Genomic DNA, 20132 nt, shown 5'->3' with positions numbered 1-20132 from the left:
CCCCCGCCCCCCCATCATATTTTAACACCTCGGCGCTGGTTTTACCAAGAGTGAGTGACCGATTTGCACACTGCAGCTTGACACGACTATTGGCACCACAATGGTGCCAAGGCCATCTCATGCTATCCACTCTTCTGTCCCCACACATATGCTCCCAAACATTGGATCACTTCAAGCTCAACCACCACGTGCTGCCTCACCAGTGTTACAACCCCCTCTCTTAATATTGTACTTAAAACATATGCTTATCCCTGATAAGATTGTATCCACACCAGGGGAGCTATAAACGCTCCTGAGCCTGTACAGTGACACAAACCATTGGCAGCAACAAATATGCTGCATATATGTAGCCGTCACTACATAGCTTCTTCCATGCTCCACCCACCGACCGCTTCTATATATTGACCTATATTGTGCTATTTTTTTACATGCATCCTGATTCTAGATGAACACACATACAGCAGTAGTTCCTCATATTGTCATCTCTAGGCAGACACTGACATCTTGAACACCTCATCCACACCACCAGTTCTAAACACACATGAACATTTTCAAATAGTCCTAATACTGCATCTCTGTTCTCTGGCAAGCAAACTTTTCTTAAAAAAAAAGAGCATGACTTTTCCATACACCTCTCCTTCTGGGCAATATGTCTCTTCTCCCTATATGCTATTGTTCTGAGAATACAATGTGTTCTTACATGCTTGTACATAACCACTAAACCGATTTTCATATACCACCACCACCATTCTGTATATAACACCTGACCATTTTTATTAATAATAATCTGTATTAACCAGACATGGTTACTCACTAGCTCACACAGACCCTCACACTTGCTCACTGCATCAACACTCCCTCTGTGCAAGCATACACACAAAATACTCAGTAAATGCTTATTTATTCTGTTGGCTGTAGCCCCCATCTGTGAGAAAAGCACATCTGTATGGGTAATAACCTGTCTCTTCACATAAACTGCCACCTAAGAGCACCACCTACTTTTGTCAAGAACAGCAGGTCCACATTACACAAATATCACCACCGTGCATATGCTGCTATATACTCCCCACAGCACCACTATACTCAGCATCACACATGCATCCTTGCAACCTACACATTTTACCATGCATACCCATCACCTCCTACTGTTCACACATCTCCTTATCACCGTCTGCCCACCATCACAATTATGCATATTATCACTACCCACCACTTTAATATGCAGATACATGCAGCATTACCATCAATTGATTACAATCCATCATCAGGAATTCATTCTCTCTAGAATCATATATATCCTTACACCCCTCATCAACACCAGCATTATTCAAACACATGGATGTAACCTCTGACTGTATGACTTTCCTCATATCAGTCATCACCTCCAGTCATACACACCTAGGCACTCCCATATGGTGGGCATGTGCTCTTTGACACCTTGTCAAGGGTACTACATTTAGCACATGCATACTTTTGCGTGACCTGTACCAAGCTGTTTCCTTTTCTTCTGTGTTTAAAGAGCAGATTGTGAATACATATAGATTCATATATACACCCCTACACATTGTAAAAATAACCTTACTCAGTTTTTAGTAATTGCACACAATTCTATTTGCATGATACTGTTTGTGACTTTTGAGGACTTTTTGTATTTATATTCTAATATAGAAATGCATTTATTGAGCAGCCTTTGCAAATGATCTTACCATTCCTACGACTGTTCCTGTATATGAGGGTTTTAGCTAGATGTTTGAGCATCTGGGGATGTCATACAAATTAAATTCATACTGACATCTGGGGTTTTAGAGGTTGTATATTCTGATGTGTTAGCATCAGAGCTTCCAGCATCCAGAGAAAAAAAAATATATATATAACACCATGGAAAATATTTTCTTGCAATGTGCTATCTGACACTGCTCAAATTTCTGCAAATACATAAATTCAGCTGAAGAATTATCTTCTTTAAAGTTTGTATATTAGGAGAATATGAATCAGCTTGCAGACATTGATATGAGAAGGAGCAGAAGTCAATAGATCAAACCCATCAACAAGAACATCTGGTTGTTTTCAGCACTTTAGTCTGTTTGAAAACCTATAGTTCAAACATAATCCAATTTTTGTTTGCATGAACATTTGTTTTAAGGGTCATTTACTTATGGAGCCCGAATCAAAGGGTTTCCGTCTTTTATATTGTCATAAATTGGCATTTAGACATTTTATTCATGCTGTTGTCCATTTCACATTACTTTGCCATGCTTGGATTTGGCCATGCCCTGCACCCAAAAGGGTCAGTAAAGACTCTTCTCTTGGAGTAGATGTGAGCAAGGTGTTCTTTCTTACTGCATTTATTCAAAAGAAATCACTTATAAATTGTAATTCCTGCAACAGTACTAGCCTCATTAGGCATCACACACCTACCTGCTTGACATAAGTGCCCAGGAAAAAGAAATGCCATCATTGGCATAATTATAATAATGTACCCTGTGCTAGAGCATACACTCTGAAGGTTTGATATCTCCATTCACTGAAGTTTCGTTTGGATATGGAAAATTTCACAACAGAGAATGATATCACTTTCCAAAAAGGAATTGAGCACCTGCGTAGATCAGTTCCTCTAACAAAGGTTATAGGTATTAATTTACCGAGAATTTATAGTTACTGATCTTTACAAATCTTCAATGTTGGTCAAGATTTCTGGCCTCTATTTGATAAAGTAGAAATGTTTGATTGGAAATAATGCATTTTATTATCTCAGTAATGATATACTGCCATTATAAATACCAGCACTGGCATAGTTTTAACAATCAAAGATTCCTTTAAAGCAGAAATTCTGACATAAACAAATTCTAATTTGGGAACATGCTTAGAAATTTTATTTTTTAACAGACCTTTCTTTTGCCTAAGGACTTCACCTGTAAGGAGTAGACCAGAGCTCTGAACTTATGTTTATAATCCACCTGTCACAAAGTGGGGAAGGGCAGTTTGACCTTCTCAACACAGTCTGCAGGTTGGCCACTAGGACATACACAGATACTTTTCCAATTGCCTGTGTTTGTAGCAACACCTGCCTCTCATTGAAGGCATGTCTCACATTTCTGGGCCGTACTGGGAAGTCTAGGTCTAAGGCTTAGGCCATGCCTGGGGTTAGAATTAAGATTGAGACAAGAAGCCCGTAGCTCCAGGTTCAGTGGGGGTGCAAGGGGGAGGATCAGTGGTGGGGCATTCTGTGCAAAGAGCTCATACCAGAACACTTGTTTGTCCAATTGGGATACCTCTGGGCATCTCAGGCTACTGTTCATCCCATGCCTAGGCTTATGTTAAGGTCAGGAGAGAGACAAAGCCAAGAGCTCCAGCTGAAAGGGCTTGAAAAGGATTTAAAAGCTGAATAAGGTAGGGGAAGACTCCACAGATGGTATCCCCTAACAATTTTCTCCTCTGTATTACATGATGGGGACCCTGGGCAGGGTAAATCTTTTAACTACTTGTATCTGACTCTTGGACTGGGACTAGAAAAGAGACAAAACCAAGAGCTCCAAGGGAGCTGAACTTTAAGAGGGGCTGCCAAAGAGTGAGGAGAATACTACAGTTTTTTCTCCCATCCACTTTCTCCTACAGGAAATGGCTAGGCTGTCAGGTTAAGGTCCATTCCAAGCAGGGTTAGACTCAGGTGAGGCAAAACCTGGAGCTCCACATGATGAAGCCCTTCCCAGTGATAATCAGAGCTCAATCCCTTCAGCTCCATCTGAAGTATTCAAGGCTAGTGCCAGAGGCAATTAGAGTAGCAGTGGCAATTAGAGTAGCTTTCTGGCAAGCTTTTCTCCTGATGGCAGCGTAAGGCTGGCACTCAAAATCTCCAGCTTAAAAAGGCCTGCAAACAGCTCACAAGGCAGATATCTTTTCTCTCTGTCAAGATATACTTCACCTAGTGTCATGGTGTCTCCAGTATTGTGGCAAGAAAAAGGAAACAGTCATGACACTTAAAATGAAGCCTAGGGTAATTAATTAAATATTTAAACCTGAGACAATATATGAATAGTTTTCTTCAGTATCTTTCAACTTTTGAGCACAGGAGTGATGTGGTAATGCATGAGACTGCTCTAAATTGTATGCACCATGAACACTAAGTCAATTCAAAAGAGTGTTTGTGGGCTGAGTCATTACAATGAGGTCCCTCTGACTAATTCAGTAAAGTGTCTCCTATTCAAACTGTAGATACCCTGTGCACCACTCAAACCAGTGTTTCATAAATCTTATTGAGAAATTAATGAGCGATCCCTCTTTTACAACCATATATTTCTACAAAATAGCAAACTATCACATAGTTTGGGTAATCAATTTAATTATACCCTGTTATAGTTTTGTTAAAAATCCTTCAGTACCAATTTCAATTGCATATGTTTGGATGTCATACATTTTTCATGAACTTTTGGTTAAGATGGAAAATTTTGTGCTGCTTGAACCACTCAGATGTAGATTCTGTTCTTACTGTTTGACTGATATCATTGTATGTGCCATGAGTCAGCAGAGATTTTAACTTTCCCTTAGAACATAAACATATTTTTAAAAGCTTTCCTTTTAATACAGATATTGTATCTTAGATGTCATGATTCGGGTTATAATTTCACTTTTAGCAGAGTGCCTAAACTTTACATCAATTTCAGTTATGATTGAAAATGAAGTGCGAATAGACAGATGGAAGTGATTCATTATAGTAGTATATTAGAAAGCATTTTCTTCTAAAAGAAAAATTTTGGCATTTATACCTTACAATTAATTGAGAAATTAACAACAATTCTGTGAAAACAGATGTGTTAAACAAGATTCATCAGAGAAAGAGTCAAGCTGTTGCTTAGAGAAAGCATAAATTAATCTTTGTGTCTTGATCTAGTTGCATTTATTTCAGACCTAGTTGCTGAAAAAATTCAAATCAGATGTCTGAAAAAAGCTGTGTTTCATTGCAATTCTTCCCACTTCATCACGTTTTCTACTGTAGGAGTTAGTAACTGGCACAAAGAACCATTATTTAAATCAATTATCTAGAAGTCATACAACAAACTGCTTTCTGTCATTATTTTTTTTCATGAAGGCTGAGTGCTGTGTCCTGACAGCACACTCCCAAATTCTCAAGAGCAAGGTAGCTGCCCCAGCAAACAAGATGCACTATAGTACCCAAATCTGATCTCAGACACACTTTTTCAAATCTGAATAATTCTGTCTGCTGCTAGTTAACCACGTCTGTATAAATGTGTAAATGGTTGGATCTTGGGTTTCATCTCGTCTCCTGTCAGAAAGTTACTCAGTGACAAGTGTCAACAGCAGCAGGTGAAAACAAAATGCTACTGGGTAAGTTTTGGCTGTAAACCCAGCCAAGGACAAATTGCATTTAGCAAATTTTCATCGTGCCTAACTAAAATGTGTCTGGATCAGGGCAAAAGTTTGTCGAAGAAAAAGTCATTAGGTTTTCTGCTTCTTGGCTCTTGGTAAGATGTTTCCCTACAGCAGATACTGTTCTCTGCTGCTTCATCCAGCCTGATTTTGGAAAGGCTCAGTTATTAGTCTTTACCAGAGTCTTTACAGTAATTTTTACATTTAAATATATGCTGGTTGGATAATGTTTCCCAGTACTAAGTATTTATTTTGGCAGTATAAATATTGCACTAAATATAAGAGGAAAATGAGGAGTGATTAATTATGAATGGGGTAGGCTGAAGAGAAGGGGGAATGCTGTTTGCAAGCAAATAACTTTAAGCAAATCAATAAATATTTCTATGATTGAAGAGAGCAAAGTAAATTTGTAGGATAACCAAAGATGTTGTATGGCACCCAGTTAAATTTTATCACTTATTTCTTGTTGTGGAAAGAGTCCTCAGAGTGTGAGTTTTCATTTAAAGGTCATATGAATAAATGATACAGCTCTTCCTGATGAAGAGCTTCTCAGCCTTCTGAAACATATTTGTGCAGTAAACAATCATTAAACTCACAAATCTTGTTAAAATTTGATTTTCATCATATTTTGATGTGTAATTGTTTCTTTTCACTCAAGTGTAATGGGAAGCTATTTTTATAATAGAAATGATAACACACAATTAAAGAGAAATATTGCTTCCAGCAACTGAAGTAGCAGTACATGTCACACTGTAACCGTTCTGGTCTATTTTGTGCTGCCTGAAGTTTAAGTCCAGCTGCACAAGACTGACTAAAGAAAAGCCTAATCCTATAGTTAACTTTGATTATCTCTATTACTTGTACACCTCTGGAAATGGTTCAGCATTTGGGGAACATTATTTTATACATCTAACAGTCACTGAAAATATTTCAGATTTTTCTTTTTTTAAAATCTGTTATCTGGTATTCTCATGCCCTGTGCTTTAAGTAGCCACCAATGCTACTGCAGAAGGGTACACTGCTGTGTTCTGGATTCAGTAGGAGAATAATGTTGATGACACACTGATGTTTTAGCCATTGCTAAGTGTTGCTCACCCTGAGTCAAGGATTTTTCAGTGTCTCATGCTCTGCCAGTGAGGAGCTGCACAAAAAGCTGGGAAGGAGCCTGGCCAGGACAGGTGACCAAACTGGCCAAAGGGACATTCCATAGCACAGAATGCCATGCTTAGTAGATAAACTGGGGGGAGTAATCCAGGAGCTGCTGAAATCTGCTGGCTGGACATTAGTCAGTGGGTGGTGAGCAATTACATCGTGAATCTCTTGTTCTTGGGTTTTATTCCTTTCTTTCCCTCTCCTATTAATTAGAATTATTGTTACAACCATTATCATTATTGCTATTATTAGTATTATATTATATTTTGTTTTAATTATTGAACTGGTTTTATCTCAACCCAACAAGGTTAACTTTTTTTTTTACTTGATTCTTTTACCCACTGGAGGGTGAGGTGTCAGTGGGCAGCTCTGTGATGCTTACTTGCTGATTGGGGTTAAATTATGACAGAGTGTGAAACAGTTATGTGTATTATGGTATAAAACACATATATTCACATTGCTGCTTCATAGTATGGATGGGTCAAAGGGACTGAGGACGTTCCTATGTCTTGAGTACTATTAGTCATATTCACAGGCAGTTGCAGATATGTAAGTGTCCCTGTTTTTCCATAATTTTATTTTCACCTCAGTTTAAAACTCAAAGTTTTGGGTTTTCATTTCTTACTTGTGCATATCATCTTCTTTTGACACGCAAAACACAAATTGTTTTCACTTCTTTAATGCTAGCTACCATCTTATTTATCCTGTTGTAATTTTCAGACAGGAAATGCGTTTTGCAATTTCCAAAACTATCTAAGAAGAAGATGACTAGGTCAAGGTCACGAAGCAGGCAGGGATGATAAATGGCTGTTTAATCTCTGTGCCACAATCAATAATGTACCTTACATTACCTCAGAGTGCAAGCTGAGTGTGATAATATGCGAATGAAATACAAAACAGGAGGCAGTTTTTAAGTACATGCATTTGTAAGAAGATGCTCAGTCTTGAGCTCTTGGATTAGTGAGAGGGTATGAAAAGTAGAAAAATATTATAGATAGCATCCATGTTTACCTTCCTATAATAATGACTCATATACTTTTTGGCTCCATTCAGAACTAATCCTTTGATAGTGGGATGGAGCCTGGACTAGCACAAACACAGTCTCCTGATTTAGTGGCTGTTTGTGGAGGCAGTACATGAGGGGTGTTCCTGGGGCACATATTCAATTTTTGCACACAGGCACCACTCCGCAGTGTGAATAAAGAGAACTGAAAAGTGATATTAGGAGATACACTTGAAAAGTGATCTAAATTAAACCACTGATTTAGACATGCCCAGAGGGGTTTGGTATGGTATCTCATGCTCCACTGAATATTAAAGGCAAGCCCTAGATTTTGTATATACAGAGCACTTTTTTGAGCAGGAAGTTTGTTAGCTCTATACAAGGGACAGGAGACACTCTCTGCTCCCCTTAATCTTTCAAACAGTGAGTGCTGAGTAACAAAATTTTTAGACCACCATTGAGATGGAACATCTTTCATTTTACTCTTTTCCTGTATCGCTATCATGCTGTACATCTCTTCCCCAGTAGTTTGCATCATTCCCTTTTTCATGCCAAACAGTCTGTGGGGTTTATACTGTCGGGTTTGATGGATAATAGGTCAAAGCATATATTTAACATACTTCTTATCCTATGAAACTTGCTTGTCCACAGGATGCTAGACCCTTATTTCCCCCAAAAGATGACTTTTCTACTGGTGCTTCTGAGATCAAACAGACGAATAACAGAAAATTAAGAGCTGTACAATGTTCCAGCTGCTTCAGGAATAGTCTATGTAATCTAATATTTTGCTGTCTGAATGAATAATGGCAATCACTACTGCAGGCTGTGTGAACTAAGCCCTGGGGCAGTGGCCATGCCTGGTTTGTCAGTATGCATTTTAGTAGCCAGCAGTTCCTGCTTTTAGCTGCTGGGTAATCTGGCTGCCAGTCTCTAAGCTCTAGGGGAAACCATAGGGAGCAGAGGTCTTTATGTGTTCTCTAGGCATGGCCAAGACTCTTAAATTTTACTATACAGCTCAGACACTAGCAGATGTACACAGGAGATGAGAACTGGGAGGCAGCTCTGGTTTTTAAAATGCAAACAGGCATACCAGTCATATCCATATAAGAATAGAACTTTTGTGGTTTTTCAGGATTCCCACAAAGACTCCCATGCAAGAGAAGGGGAATAAACTTAGATGTGGTTACTTTTTTCTCTTATAAAACTTGGAATGACTTAAAGATATTTATAATTTTAAAGTTCTCAAAATAGAATGTAGGATATGCTGATCTAGTTGTGGTAAAATTTTCACTGAATTAACTTCAGTCAATATTTTATCTGGGGCAGACTGTGGAGGATGAACAAAGAACTTTACATTCTCTCTACTGATGGAAAGAAACAAATCACATTGTGCTAGTATATGATTATCAGCTAATAAACCCATGACTATAAAGATGGAGTTATGTAATTAGACTAGAGAGAATATATAGTGAGCCACATTGCAGCTTTTCTAGCTTCTCTAGACTGAACAGCTACCTGTAAATATGAGAGAATGCATGGAGAAAAGTCTGAACTGGAGTTTACCATTAGCAGTGGTGAAGAAACCAACTGTGACTGCAGTTCCTTCCCATTTCCATCTCAGCATATATTTCTGGAACAGTTTAAGAGAACAGTGGGCAGTACCCTGGTGGCCTGATAGACAGCAAAATTCTGAGTTTTCAGTTCTGAGTTTTCAGGCCATGGTCCCATTACCTCTATCATGTTGTGGGACAGGGAGAATTATTTTCAGACTTAGGAATTTGAGTTGATCAGAAAGTTGGGATTTTATTTAATACCACTACAGAAGAGCAGGGAGGGGAGAATTTTCTGAAGGCATTCCTTCTGAATGGCCTTTATTTATTTCCTTCTGACATTGTAGGCCCTTACTCATATCAGCCCTGATGCTGCAATCAGGTATCATCTAATGCCACAGAAGCTGAAACAGATTTTGAATGTTTCATTTGAGTACTGGTTGCAGAATTGTACCTTTTCAAATAGGTATTTGATATTGAATATTCCTCTGATTCTGAAATTAGGCCTTCCAGAAAAAAAGAAAGGAAAATATTCATTATTGACCATGCACAAAAACCCTTTGAATATCAATTGTATTGGCTTTGACTTTTTATGCATTAGAAAATCCCATTGCAGGTTTAAGGTGTACTTAAATAGGGACAATTCTACTGACTCCAGTCAAAGCATGACCAGACCCATTTTATGATGTGGAGACAAAAAAGCTTTGGAGGCTTCTAGTATTTATATGATGTGATAATTTTAAAGCTGTTGTCTTATCATGTCTAAATAAAATCTCTTCCTAAAAGAGATATAAAAGAGATGCAGGATATTGTCACAGGAGCCTGCCTCATCTTGTAACTTCTCATAAGCTGCTAACACTGAACTTGCCAAAAACTTTGCCTGAAACCTTTGTTATTTGAATTGTGTTTTTAGAAACAAAATATGAGTCTTAAAGTTGCAATATCGTTATTTTAAGGCATATAGCTCTGTGGAGGAATATCCACCTTCAATATCATCAGAGTGAGTGAGTCTTGATTAATGAATCAGATTTCTGCAGAATAGTGACTGACACCAGTACCTGACATCCTAATGGAAAAAATTATCATGAAACATCTTTAACTTCACAGGCCTATCTAAGTTTCCCAGTTTGGTCCTAATTTTTGTCTACTCTGCTAAGATTACAGGGCTGGAGAGTTACTAAAATACACATTCCACTTTATTTCAGGTCAGTTTAATTAAAAGTCATTGTAAAGCAGTGCTGTTTCTTTCTGCAGCTATGCAGATATCCAGTGAATGTACCCAGGCTCTCCTCTGCCAGGGTCCAAATTTCCTGCTCAGCAGTCGTAATTCACACAAGCTCCCTGTGGACTGCAAGCTTTCCATCCTTTCCATCCATGGCCACTCCAAGAAAACAAGGTGGAGGTAGCTTCAACAATATTACTTGTTATACTGTCTCAGGAATGAAAAGATTATTCCATCACCTGTAAATTTTTAATTAAACTCAATACATTCCTTGCACTTGTGTGGTATTAGTCCTGCAGTTCTCTATTTGTGGACCTCTATTCTGAGCTGGAATGGATGGTAAGCTCTCAGAATTAGAATTTTAAGATGCACACCAATGGGCTGGTGAGAGAGAAGGGTATGTGCTCCTGCAACAGCTGATAATGTGAAGAGCTGTTCTTCAAAAAATTATGAATAAAGTAAAAGGGAGATGGATTTTGCAACAGCAACCGTTGACCTTCTTTGTCCTTTTAGCAGTTTCATGGAGTTGGTTATGAATCAGCTGAACACTGCAGTAGCGGCTTCTTGCTTCTCTGTAGTTTTTGTTCTATGTATATTTCTTATATATTCAGTCCCTAATTTTAGCACTGATTTTGCTCTTATGATTTTATAGTCTGCATGAATTTATTTTCTTTCTCATAAGAAAGGCACAAAATAATCCTCCTAAGTGCAGTTTGAATTCACATATACATACAAACCTGTTTCCTGTTGTACTTGTCTGAAAGGCATGCTCAAAAGAATTTAATCTTTACTATGGGTTAGTTTATTTTAAATGAATCTACAAAAAACACTACAAACCAATGTGTCAGGACTTTTAAAGCATTTAAGATAGATTACAGGAAGTGGTATTTTTAACCTTTTAACTTTTTAAAAACATTTTTACCTAGTATTTTTACCTAATATTTTCAACTCTTACTTTGGTGAACTTCTAGATCGACTGGGCTTGTGCATGGATGCAGGAAGATTTACTGGTTTTTAGAGACTGATAAATACACACCAAAAAGCTTCCCTTCTTCTCTTTATAAACTGATAATACTTTGAAGTGTACCCTGGGGTACACTTCTAAGGGGTAGAGGAAAAATTAGCCTGTGAAACATGTAATGTAATCTTTAATGGATCTGTCACTGGTTCATCACTCATCTTCTGACTTATTTGGAATTCGGAAATCTTTACACTACAGGAAAATATCCAGTGTTGCTTGGGCAATGTGAAACAGAATGTAGTCTGCAAGGGACTTTAGTAATGTGTATTTTCACAATTTGGAGTCTGGTTACATGCAAGGAACGTGACAAGTATGGCCCAAGAAGAGTCATCCTTTGATTTTGAAAAAGGTTCCTTGAAGGCAAGAGTGATGTGGATACTCTCATGACAAAATTGGCCAAAAGTCCTACAGATACTTTAGAGAGAAGAAGCCATGACTGGCACCAAACACAGGTATTGTGCTGGAAAGATTTCTTTGGAACAAACAGAAATTCGAAGGTACAGTTTGACTACTGTGCTGATTGATGCTAATGTTAGTTTTAATCAAGTATTCTAGGTAGAGCAGCTGAAAGGGCAATGCTTATTGTTTCATTGTGGTATCATTCCAGCAGTCTGCTTTGTTCTTCCCCTAATGATGTAAAAACACAACTCTCACAGCACTGTCAGGGCAGGGAGCTTAATGACATTGAGACTGCTTTAGGCATTCAGGCTGCCAGCTTTGGGTGGTAGCATGCATGTTGATTTGTGTTTTCTTGTCAGCCTCAAAATTTGACCAAGCTTCCCTGTTACTCATCTTAATTTGTTCCTTGATTGCTGAAGCTTTGGGAAAGATTTAATTTCAATTTTTATCAGCAGCTCTATTAGTTTTATATTCTATATTAGGAATTTAGTTTCACATTCTAAATTTCTAGTCACTGAGATCTGAGAGGGAGCTGTCTTTAATCACATATTGCTCTCACAGACTATTAGTTTTACACTAGCAATAATCCTGGTCAAATTGATTTATTACAGCAATTATGGCCAATTTCAGGTTTGCTACTAAGTTAACTGCTGTCAGCATGCCCTTATAACTCTTTTACCAATTCCTTAATTATAAATAATAATTATGAAACACAGCATGTTTCACTGCTGACAAAGATTGACTATATTCTAATATTGTGTTATCAATATGAGGGCAGTTGAGGTAGTAAAGCACTGCATGATCATTCAAGTGATCTTTATGACTTGCCAATTAAATAAGGTAAATATAGTTTTAAGTTACCTGAAAAGCTTAGCTCTTACCAAGACCCTATAGGCAAAGATCAGAAATAAGATTTTTTCCCCCTTTACAGTCTACATGCATTCCGCAATATTTTTCCCAAGGTTTCTGTAAAACATTATGCCATCTATAAAAAGACACAGAACATAGAGTAGAAGAGCACAGCTTTCCCAAGACCTGAGATTATCAGTTTTGGTTTTGTGTTCTAGTCATACCTGATGAATTGATGGAGTATTTTCACAGAAGTGGCAGGAAAAAGGAAAATTCTCCTTTTTCTCTGCATTACACGCTAAAGGTGTTGTTCACCTTCTTTGATCACATCAATACCTCCGTGATACAAAAGTACTGTAAACTTCAGAACTGACACTGATTAATCCTGTTCTCTGCCCATAGCATACAAGAATTAACTCTTCTGAGCAGAGAAAGACTTCACTTTAATTATTCTTTGTGGTTTGAATATAGAGAACCTATTTGTTCAACAGGAGGCTTGACTGCATGATCCCTATGAGGTGTAATCTCTATGAATCTATGAAAACATCTCACTTTATCATCTCTAACAACATAAACTCTCCCTTCCTATGCTGAGCTCCCACCATAATAGAGATGAAAAGGGAAGGGAGGAGGTGGGTGAGTCTCTTCCCCTTGCACCTTCCACGGTAACACACGATCCAGACAGATGAAAGTGAGCAGCCATTCATTACAGCCTCTATTGGGGTCTTCTCTTAATTATTTTAGCAATGACTGTACTAACATCTGAGTAAGTGAGTCTGAAAAAAACATTGTCCTGTTATCCTGCATAGAGACGCAATAAAACAGAATTCTCAAAAATTTGCAATCCAAAATGAGAGAAAGCAGAAGGGGAAAGAGCATTACAAATTCCTCAAGAAGGTGGAGAAATGAATGAATGAGCATTGGATTTTTAAAGATATTTTGATGTTTATACATTGAAATATTGGTGAGCTAAATATACACAGGAATATAAGACTCAGACCCATAATTTCTCTAATTACTGTAAATTATTTGCAATTATGCTCAAAAATATTACTAGCAATTTTAAAAAGCTTTTAGATGAAAACAGTTTAAGCCAAAGGATTGTATTAATAAAACTGAATGTTTCTGTGCATTAGCTCTTAATTGGGTGACCTTCTACAGGAAGGACATTTGCATGTAGCCAATTCATATGAGCTTTATAAGTGCAAGGCAGCAGAACAGTAAAAACTTGATGAGGTATTCCTTTGTCTCAATTTTGCTAGGTAGAAAAAGGATTCTCAATAATAAGTTACAACAATGGCTCTGTGGCCAACCTACTTAGAGGGAAAAGAGCTGTTCTGAGTGCTTGTTAAGGGAGATTAATTCAGCCTAAATGAAATAAGAAAGATTGCAGCTTTCCAAAGCAGTTACAATTAAACCTGACTAGCATCATATGTCACCAGTTAAAGGAAGCACAGAGCAAGTGTGTTCAGATCCATGAGATACTGTGAAGACATTTAATAATGAAACTCACCTATCTATAAATTTTAGGCTTCTTCACAGCTAGGCACCAACTGAGCAGGGTTTTGGTTGTCTGAATTTAACGACTTGACAAAGGAAAGGGTTCAAAAGCTGAAACAAAATCTAGAAGCAGAAAATATACCAGCAAGACCAGATTTATTAATTGAGTTCCAGCGGTTGTTCTGTAACTATATAGGGGAATCAAAAATACGTAGGTACTATACAAATTGTCATTAAAATTCTCCAGATTCTTGGAACCTTTTCCATGCAAAAGCACAGAACTGTCCCATCTCTTTAGTCTATTGCCCAACTCAGCAGTTCCCCCACCTAGGCCTCCTGAGGTGTCTGGACAAGGACACAGATATCATCTCCATATTGTGGGAGAAATATCTAGCATTTGCTGTAAGACTGAGTTTCTTCACAAAGGCCAACCTGCTCTAAAACATGGCCATATAGGCCACAAGAAGTGTAAATCCTCTGTCTTGAGCCATCATATGAACCATCATCTTCTAATAAGACACCCTGTGTAGGTTATCTGCTGTTGTGGATTGAGCAAGTTCCACCTCAGATTGTTCACTCAGTTTCAAAATGCTTGGAAGGAAAGGGTTAATCACTGCTGTAATCTCAGTGAATTCCAACACAATCTATAGAAAAGAATCTGTGATGGGGGGAGTTTGCTTTATTTCTAACACAAAGACTTCTGCATATTAATGTGGTTCAGCTCACAAGGTAGATGGGTGTTGAACACAAATGGGAGCTGATATCCCAATGCATTTTCTTTTCCATCTTATATAGATTCTTGGCTTCTTTAGATGCTGCAGTTTGTATTTTTAGCATTCCTTTGCATTGGTATGCAGCATCAACCATGCTAAACAAAGATTTATTCATATAAACAGTATCCGAAGAAACCTTGTAACAAAACCCTGAAGAAATAGATATAATAAACTGTTTCTTGCTATTTAAGACTTTGCTGTTGCAACCATTTAAGCACATAATTTATTTTAATAAGTCCACTGTTTTCACTATGATTGTAAGTGTTAAATTTAATCACATATGTAATAATTTTAGGACTGAGGCTGAAATCTAGAAATTACATAACTCCATTAGTGTCCATCATTGCTTGCAGAAAAAGGGTATGGTACTTGCAAGGCATTCAAAGTGCATTTCCTGCCAAAAAAATCTCGAGGTACAGTTATCCTTTTTCTGCATCCAGTCGTTAACTATTTTTATTAAATAAAAGATAACATAAATGTATCAGACATGTCAACACTGGGCTTTATTGTGAATTCAGATAAAACTCATGAAAATGCTTCTTTTTCATCTCTGCTTCTTTATTATTAGAGATATTTTAAAAAACATTTCCTAGCATCATATCTGGAAGAATTCTTCATGAAAAGGGCTAATAATACATTTACCAATGCCAACATGGGGTTTTCTTTGATAGGAAAGTAATGGAAAAAAACTGTCATAACTGCATATGGAGGAGGATTTTGCTATCATGTTCTGTGATGGAGAAATCTGAATTGATATATTGCAGTCTGAAAGGGAAAAATTATAAACTTGGGAAATGGAAAGAAGTAACTGATATGTTGTGCCCCTGCCCCCTTCATCTTTCAGTCAAAAGCTGAAAAGTCTAAAAAATTCATCAGCTACAGCTTTTATGCAAGCAGACAGAAAATAGATGTTCTCAGAGTCAACCAAATGTTAAGGCTTTAGAGCTAAGGACCAGTACATTGAATTAAAACCAGGCTCCAATGGGCAGCCAATGGACAATTTAGAGATTAGCATAATGTTTTTCATCTATCTTTTCTGGCAGGCTGCTGCATTTTGAACCAGCTTGCAGGAATCCTGCAAGCTTGGTCCTAGCAGGCATCTCTACCTCCTGTGACAAAGATGTCACCATCCATCCATGTATGTAAATTTGCATCTTAAGAAGAAAGCTGCAGCCTTTTAGCCTGTCCAGATAGTAATAGGCTTTTCTGCTACAGTTGCTATTGGAGTACAAGAGCAAAAATGAGCTAAATCACCCCGGAAAGCAGACCACTGAAGAAACATAAAATGTTCTGAAGCTTGAAATACCAGCCAATGATGTTAAATCCTCAACTATGCTGTAATTTTATCTTAATAATGGATTTTTTCTCAAATATCAAGAAATAGTGTGAACAATGACAGTAGCAGCTTACTGTGAAGGTGGCATTCATTGTATTTGTGAGAAAAGTGCAAATAATAGGAAGATTCTATAAAAGGACAACCAAATGGAATGGGATGAGAAAGGGTTGTGTTGTTTTTTTTTTCTAGGAAAAGGAACTGTGCAGATAGATATATTATTCTAATTCTTACCTAATTAGCAACCACAGCCTAATGTGGCCAAAATTAGACTTTGCCAATACTAAGAGAGTAAAGTGGTACAGATTTGCTAAGCTGAAAGTATGTGAGTTTTAATCACAATCCTCAAGGGAAAATCCTCCCTTTGATGTTCTAGATGAATCTCATTAATCTATAACTACCTATTGCACATTATCCATTTATGCAGTGTACCTGAGAAAGGAGGCTGCCTAATGATTTAGTTACTACTCTCCCAGACTCCACTGAGTAAACTGACTCCTGTGGGGATTTTCTGTGTTCCTTTGCAGGTCTGGTCCTAGACTGTTCCACAAGTAACCTGGGCTTAGCATCTCAGAATAACACAGGCAGGTGCTTGGCACCAATAGAGCTGCTATCATGGTGTTTAGTGGAATTCAGAATAGGTGCTCACTTGCCTTGGACAACAGAGAATGAAACGCTTGCAATCAAAGAAGAGGATTTCCAGAAGCCAGGGAGCTGAGGAAGAACCTCTGGCATTGCCAGCCAGGGATGCTCAAGAGTAATATCAGCAAGTTTTGTCTCTGGAATGAAGGTACACATTGACTCACAGCCTGTGGGATATGCCTGTTGCTGCTCAAGAACCACTTACTAAATACATCTCTTGGAAGGAGAGAAACTCCTTCTAAATAATAATTTGGATTCTCCCCAGAATATCCTGTTTCACAGGAATTGAAGTGTGTCACAGGAAAGCCGGAGGCCCGTTTTCAAACCTTCCAAACTTTATGTTAAATTACAGACTGAGTCCTACCTTGTATTCTGACACCAGAGTATCTCCTGCTGAAGACATCCTACTTTGTATAAATAATTAACTACTCATTAACGTCTGAGTAATTAGCAGTTATTGTGCCGGCACCGAGGAAAACAGTGCAGTGAGAAGGTCAGTGTTTTTGGGGTTTGCTTTTTTCTTTAAGGAAATGCTGTTTCACAATTAATCTTTACCTCCTTTAATCATTGCTGAAATGCAAGCTGATCCCAGGGAGTTTCTGAACATTCTTGCTCCTGCAATGTTACAGCAAGTCTCAGATTCCTACTTCCTCTGTAGAGAACCAGATCTGGGGCTGCTCCCAGGAGTAAGGAACATCATAAGGAATCTAAAGTATCTTCTTGACTGACAACATCCAAAAATCAGTATAGCTATTTCTATTCTCTAAGGGAAATACCCCAGCTAATCAAAGAAATTATTTCTAAAAGAGAGCACTTACAGAAATTTGTTTCTGTGGCAAATTTTTTAAAACTGATGCATTTGGTTCCCAGATAAGCTATATTTTGCTAATATCAGGGTTCCCTGGAAATGGAAATTTGGAAATTTGGAATTCCAAACAGCTGTGCAGGCTGGAGTGCTCCTTTACACTACCAGGCAGTGTTATTCCAGGGATGAAGTGGCAGACACATGAGTGTTACATGAGTGTTACAACCCACCCAAGGCAAGGTATTTTGTGCTATGACCTGAGTTCATGGAGTCAACCAAACTGTTTTCAGTTGCTGGCATTGTCTCTCAAAGTAACAATTCTGCCAGTATTTAGAGAAAATAAAAAAGCTGAATAGAAAATAAGAGAGAAAACCCGGAGCTAAGTTTGTGAGCAAAATTTGTCCTTTTCAATCACAGTCATAACAGTAACCCACTTTGAAGCCTTTAAACATTAACCAAGAATAAAGAACATTTCCTGCTGTTTGGAGCACTCATGTTACATGATAAAGGTCTCTTAGCAGTTGAGAGGATTATCCTGATTCTCTGTTTCATCTGCCTCGCTTTTGTCAGTCACAATTTTATCGCTTGCAGGCTCCAAGTCTCCAAGCAGTGAGTGGATTGCCTTTCCCTTGAGTATTGGGCATCCTTGAAGTACTTACACTCAGCTTTTTATCCTTTTCTGAGTATTATGCAGAGATCACACAGCAATTTAGGAAAGCAAAAAAAAAATTTGTCCTGTCTTGGATTGCCATGGAGCAGCAAGGACAGGATCCTAAGGAGAAGTGAGCCAGGAGCTGAGGGATTCCAGCCCAGACAGTGCTCTCACTGACCAGGACCCATTCCTGCAGCACCCGAGCACAGCAAGGCAGCGACAGGTGCTGGAAACAGGGTCCTTTCACTGCCCCTTCCAGAGGGCTCCCTCAGAAGCTGCAGCAGATAGGGCTGCAGACAAGAGTGGGCACAGGTGCAGGACTGCAACACAGCTGCAAAAGGCTCAAGTGTGCAATGGGCAGGGGACAGACATCCCTACGGGGTAGCTTGCATAGGGACGGGGGGCTCAGCCTGAGTTAAAATGGGGTTTCAAGGCCCATGGGCAGAAGATGTGGGTGGGAGTCCCAGGAGAGTCTGGTCAGCATCATTAGGGTCACTTGTGCTCTCAAGGCTCTTTCATTAATGTTCTATTAAATTCAGTAGAGATCAATTCCACACATTATATTCTACTCCTATTTTTGCTTATAATCTCTGCCCTATCGCTGACTTTCTTCTCCTAAGTTTCACATGCTGATTTCTCTTTCAAATTGTCACAATGAAAGTTTTACTATTGATACATTTCTTTGATAACCAAAAATTCTGCAAGGCTTGCTCCATTTAAAGGTGCCCCAGTGCTGGAATACCACAGTCAGACTACAGCATCACAGCTCTCAAGTATAGGGTAAAGTGAATAAAAACAATTACAACTGAAAAATAGCTATTTTGTGAAAACTTAATTAATTGTACTCACACTAGGAATTTTAAAACACTGTGTGAAGGCTCTACTAGGTACCATTGAAAATTCCATCAATGGTCAGGTATAATTCATGTATTCACAAACTGAAATTAATAACCCTTTGTGTAAAAGTTTTAAATAAAATGTATTCATTGGTGTTTTTCTTATATACATTGTATATTTCAGCTTCATCTAATTAAGAGTCTGAAATACTTTAAATTTTGTTTAAATTATGTTTTAAATGGAAAGCAAAATCTTTTCTATAAGGAGCCATAAAAGCTTTAATTTACAAAAAAATTACTTATGAGTGCAGAATGACAATGCATAGAAGGAAAAATATTTTGGACTGAATAAAAATGCAGATAAAAGCTATACAAGGGCTGTGGTTTTGTTATTATCTTGGTTTACTTTTTTCTAAACATGCTGGCTCCTTTTTCTTACTTGAGCTTGGAAAAATATAAACTTCATTTTGATTTGTGTCTCATTCAGGGAGTTTCTAAGATATCTGGTAAACAGTAAAGGGCACTAGCACAGTTTCCAGGAAGCTGCTGCAGTTCCCTCTTCAATAGTGTGGAAGTGGTAAGGACAAGAGGATTCACACTCCTACCATGGCTGCGTGGTTTGGGAGCTGGCAATGAGGATACAACTTCTCCTAAGTGGACCTATCTGGAATTTCAGGCAGGGAAAAGATTTTCCTGAAACTCATAATTCCCAGTATGTGTGGCAGTTACTTGGATACATGGAGAGTTCTATGTGTTTTGCTGGTTATCATGAGGAAATTCCTAAGCTGGTACAATTAATTGTATTTAATCTCCAGCTGACAGTTATTAGTAGTTAATACCAATCGAAAAAGGGACTCTCTGATTTCCTAGGAATATGAAAGGAAGGTTTATCTGCAAAACAAGATTAAATTAGGTGTTTAGCTTCAGATTTCCTGCTAAGCAGTTTGATAGAAGGTTTAAATTGGTAATCCAAAACCCCTTGACTGCAATCAGTCCAACCACACATAATC

At 38.1% G+C, this 20132-nt stretch overlaps 1 long non-coding RNA gene across 1 annotated transcript in view; it reads left to right on the top strand.

Moving 5' to 3' along the window:
* The window catches only part of LOC148223369 (uncharacterized), a 128110-nt gene extending 108821 nt beyond the window's left edge, over positions 1-19289 (top strand). The window contains exon 4 of the long non-coding RNA XR_015804614.1: positions 16715-19289. This is a non-coding gene — a long non-coding RNA (uncharacterized LOC148223369). The remainder of the gene's footprint in view (positions 1-16714) is intronic.
* The last annotated feature ends 843 nt before the right edge of the window (positions 19290-20132 follow it).

Source organism: Sturnus vulgaris, chromosome 6 (assembly GCF_052056855.1).
Source record: "Sturnus vulgaris isolate bStuVul1 chromosome 6, bStuVul1.hap1, whole genome shotgun sequence".
In the NCBI taxonomy this organism is placed as follows: Eukaryota; Metazoa; Chordata; class Aves; order Passeriformes; family Sturnidae; genus Sturnus; species Sturnus vulgaris.
Note: the sequence above shows the minus strand (reverse complement) of the source record. Positions and strands in the feature narration are given on the sequence as shown.